This window comes from Alosa sapidissima, chromosome 23 (assembly GCF_018492685.1).
Source record: "Alosa sapidissima isolate fAloSap1 chromosome 23, fAloSap1.pri, whole genome shotgun sequence".
NCBI lineage: Eukaryota > Metazoa > Chordata > Actinopteri > Clupeiformes > Clupeidae > Alosa > Alosa sapidissima.
In genome coordinates this window covers 21,206,752-21,211,751 of record NC_055979.1, presented here as the reverse complement: position 1 = coordinate 21,211,751, position 5,000 = coordinate 21,206,752, and the positions used below count along the sequence as shown (strand labels likewise).

General features: G+C 44.8%; 1 protein-coding gene across 1 annotated transcript in view; it reads left to right on the top strand.

Moving 5' to 3' along the window:
- unc5c (unc-5 netrin receptor C) overlaps positions 1–5,000 on the top strand; it is a 121,922-nt gene that overhangs the window by 6,485 nt on the left and 110,437 nt on the right.

Below are 5,000 nucleotides of genomic sequence, written 5' to 3'. Positions count from 1 at the left end.
GCAAACAATATGGTATTGATTCCTGGTCGTCCTGACCTCGGCCACAACGGCACGCGTGAGTATCCGAAGAGACGCACAGTTCTTTTCAGACGCCTCCTAACAGTGAGGGATCGTCTCCGCCCATATCTCTCGTGAGCTGCCCATTGATTTCTCCTGATGAGTCGGAGTTAATTACGTGAGTTACACCGGTGTAATATACAACCTGGCCCCCGTGTGAGTGATGACTCTGAGCATCGAGAGGGAAGGTTCTTCATTTGAGGAGTTTAATCAGCATACTAACACCTCCCTCGGCTGCCATTTCCAAACCGTCGTCAGTCACAGTGATCAATAGCAAAGTTAAGGCTAACACTGATTATGGCTTTAATAATTAATTATTATGAGTGGCAGCACAGCTGTCAGTGGGATACCCCACATAATGTGTAGTACAATCAGTTAATGTCACCATTACTTATTGTGAACAAGGCATGCGTATGGTGCCCTTAATTGTGGTTATAGGAGAGCTTTATAATGTATTAGGAGCTGCATTTACTTTTACAATGAGTGATTTGATGTACTCTAACAAACAGAATCGGCAACATCCTCTGTGATTCAGTGAAAGTGCAAATTAGGAAAAGGGTGGTTCAGTATTCATATCATTTGTTCACTGTTTCGGAGCTGCAAGGTAAATGTGAAGAGAATTGAGAGTCCGAAACATGAGACGGTCAAAGTAAATAACAATTAGCCACATCAACTACTATTTTTCAGGAGGGCTTTAATTCGAATGTCTACATGGCCAGTCGATACTGGTGATGTAATCCATGTTATCATCATCAAATTCCGAGATATCTCCATGTCTGACCTCAGGTTAGCTCACAGCATGCTCCCCTCGTTAAGCTCCACCTATTCCCAAGTTCTCTAGTGATTAGCCTACATATAAAAGCAAGGTGTGCCATCAAAGGCGTGTGATGTAAGGTGATGTAAGATGCCGTCTTTCTCTCCAAGGCGCACTCTTCCCTTTCCCCCTCGCTGGTTTCCACTGCCAGGCTCTCTCTGCCCCCCTCCCATTGCCTTTGCCCTCCCTCCTGCCCCCTCACTTACAGTAATCTGGAGGCAAGCCAGCATGGGCGGAATCACAAACACCTTAATTATTTATGGCCGTGGCGGTTCACAAACAAGGTCAGATTATTCCGTGTCAGTGGGCAGAGAGACAGGAAGAAAGAGAGTGTGAGTGTGTGTGTGTGTGTGTGTGTGTGTGTGTGTGTGTGTGTGTGTGTGTGTGAGAGAGAGAGTGAGAGAGAGAGAGATAGAGAGAGAGAGAGAGAGAGAAAAGAGGTGTGTTGGCTGGGTGTTATGGGCAGTGTTGAGGAGCAGCTCCCTTGAGATGTGTATGCTGGTCCTCCATCTTCTGCTGCTGGAGCTCTGACTACATGCCTCCCAGCGCAGGCCTCCATCTTGAGACAGCTGAAGCAGGCTAGTGTCGTCCCACTGAGACACTTATTCAGATTCTGACATTTTTATTACAATTCCATAGACAATGTTGTTTTTGGCCCAAGAGAGTTTGTCCAGAGTGGTCTGAGTCATTTTGTGAGAACAATAGAGAGCTCTTCAGTATGTTGTGGTTCCACTGAGTAGATTGAGTTCTCCATCTCTCTCTTATAGACCCCTTCAGCAATAAAAACAAAAACAATGCTTGAATGTTCTATTTGGGCCCCAATCTACTTCCTCTGCATTAAGATAACATATGGAATGTTAAAAAGGAAGTCTTGTGGGGCCAACTATGATGCTGATAATGGAACTCTCTTGAAAGGGTCTATATTAATATAGTCAGATCAGCAGCAGGTATGGGAAAAGAACACAAATAACAAGCCTTTCAGTGGCAGCTTCCTTAGCTTTCTGACACTGACAAAAAAAAACAAAAACGTTATGAATGATTTATCATTTAGGAATTGATTTGAAGCACTCCAGGGCGTGCCAAGCATTATGTTCTTTTCTTTCTGTTTGATCTCTTGTGTTCTTGAGGCACCCCTTTGTGAAGAAGGCTGGTCGTGATCTGACTGTCTGTAGGAAGACCAAGTTGGTTTGTTTCATGAATAAAGATTCAAACTTCATGTGTAGATTTTATGTAGTACCGGTAAATGCTGTCTATAGTGGCCAGATAAACAAGTATTCACCAGGGAGCAGGCATTTTTCACCACCCTACTATTCACTTTTACAAATGATCTAAAAGTGAGAACTGGAGAATTTCTCCATGGACTTATGTAATGAATTGAGTGATACAAACTACCTTATCCATTAACATTAGCAAATACTCTTTAAAGAGTTCACTTTAAAGATTTTTATTTGTATGTGTTGGTGTGTTTTTCTTATTACTCCAAGAGCTTTCATTCTGTTTATCAAAAAAAACAATCCCATATAGTGGACAGGGAAATCAGCTGCAAATGATGTCCTTGTAGCATACTAATAGCTCGACAGCACATTGTGAATGTCTGAAATTCACCACTGCAGGATTGATGATGCATGGCCTCTGATTTGATATCATAATCATAATCATATCATGCTTGGCACAGGGATCATGATGGGATGGGGCAGGGATGGGCTTTTGCCCACCATCCCCAGTGTGTGGTGGCATGGGGGATTATTCAGGCTTTGTGGCTCAGGCTGCAGTCTCTGGCTCCAAGAGCCAATCATACCACCAGCCTGCAAGCAACCTACAGGGCCTGTTGGACTAACATCATACACACACACACACACACACACACACACACACACACATACACACACACACAAACACACATGCACGCACACATTGTGTTGGCTCATGGTGTTTCAGGCAGACCAGTCTCAGTCATTTTGTCTGAGACTGTGAGGGGGGATTAACAGCTTGTGTGTGTTAGACCAGGTGTTGCTCCCTCTTCACAGTGGCTCTATATGGTACTTTTTTACAGTAAACACTTCAGTTCAACTGAGTTCAACTCCCTAACAACAGCAACATTCTGTTTCCACGGTACGGTAGGCGTCCGTGTTTGCTGTCCCTTAGCATCTCGAAGACAGCAGCCAGAAGCATATCTTTGCAACGGCCAGTAAAGAGATAACTTGGTTACAAGCCCGCGGCTCCATTTTATGAGTCCTGGACGCGACGTGGAGAGTGTGTGACATAATTTAAGGCCACAGTGGCTGGACCATGTCTACCGGTGAGAAGCAGCTGGCCAAGAGTGATTGGAGAGGTATTTGGTTGGAATGCGCATCCTGTCTCTTCTCTCTTCTCCTCTGAGCGCTGTTATGCTCCGTTTGTCCCGATGGTTCCATACGTAAGCGGCCATGCACATGACCCTGTGATGAAGATGTCAGGATACAAGAATGCGAGTATGGACTGATGAGGAGTTTTCCATAAGGATTCGCCATAATGCCAGATCTCCTGAGTGCGCTAAGCAGTCCTTTGTGTGTGGGATTGTGTATGCGTGTGTGCGTGTGTGCGTGTGTGCGTGTGTGTGTGTGTGTGTGTGTGTGTGTGTGTCTGCATGTTTCTGTGTGTGTGTGTGTGTGTGTTTGTGTGTGTGTGTATGTGTGCATGCTAAGTCCACGTGTGCCTGTGTGTGTATTTTCTAAATGGGGTCTGTGGGTCTGTGTACGTGTTAGGGCCACAGCTGACAATTCTTTTTTTTATATAATTGATTAATCTTTCTACTATTTATTCATTGCTAATCTGTCTTGTGAATCTGTGTATGTGTGCATATATACATATTCATTACTACTCACAGCAGTCCGCTCTCTTACACACACACACAGACACGCACACACACACACACACACACACACACAACTGTAATCAGCAGAGTTAGCAAACAGGATTTGCAGGCTGGCATGGCGCTCAGATGCAGTGCTGGGTGCCAAGCGAATCTCTGAGCCTGGCCCACGGCCCACGCCGTCTAAATAAAGAGGCTCGGTTACGATCCCAGACAGCGACTGTCCCTCGCTCTGTCCCCTCGGTTATTTACCGCTCGCCCGCGCTTTTTGTTGACATTTGTTTGGAGTCTTACATTTTTAATCCAGCGCGTGTGGTACTCGCAGAGGCCAGGAGGAACAAAGAGTAGCCAGAGAAGCCACCGATGCTGACCAGGGATAATCAATGAAAAGGGATAGCGAAGAAGCGGTCGAATGGAACCCTTTTTATTCATTATTATGCTGTCACGCGTGATGAATATTTGGAGGAAAGTGCTATGCAAGGATAAACATATGTTATTAAGTCATTCGTCTATGCCCACATTTAGTAATTAACCCATGCAGTCGTGTTTTAACCGCAGCATGTTTTCATAGTCTATAAATAATAATGGAGTTAAATTAGCTAAAGATACATGTATGTCTACTATGAAACTGATGGACACATTGATATTGATATTAAAACATGAGCTCACTCAATGATCACACAGAGGAAACACACGCCCTGTGCATGCATGTCCTGTGTGACCCAGGTGTTTTAGGGGTGGAGTATCACAGTGCTTTAGTGTTATTGATTGGAGATTCTGTGGAGTCGGTGGGGCTCACATCAAGCCTATCTGGTTTGAGTCCCCATCGGCTTTCATTTTCCACTGATGCCAGCAGTGGAGTTATTTATCGATTTGTCATTTCTGTGTTTTTCTTTTCCCCCCACAAACTTCTAAACTCTGTGGCTTTACTTACTAAGCCCCCCCCCCACCAAAAAAATAGTGTGTGTGTGTGTGTGTGTGTGTGTGTGTGTGTGTGTACTGTATTATGTGTGTGTGCACTAATTCTAGCTTTTCCTTAGGCTGAATCCATGCTAGCTGATGAGAGTGGGTGTGTTATGCTGACTTCCTCATTGTTTAATGATGGGCCTCGCTGTATAGAGTTGCACTGTGGCTTGTGTTGCCTCTCTGCCCACTCTGGTGCCTTGCAGTGATGGGCTCTGACTGTCTGTCTGTCTGACTTTCTGTCTGTCTGACTTTCTGTATGTCTGTCTGTCTGACTGTCTGCCTGTCTGTCTGTCTGTTTGTCTGACTGTACTA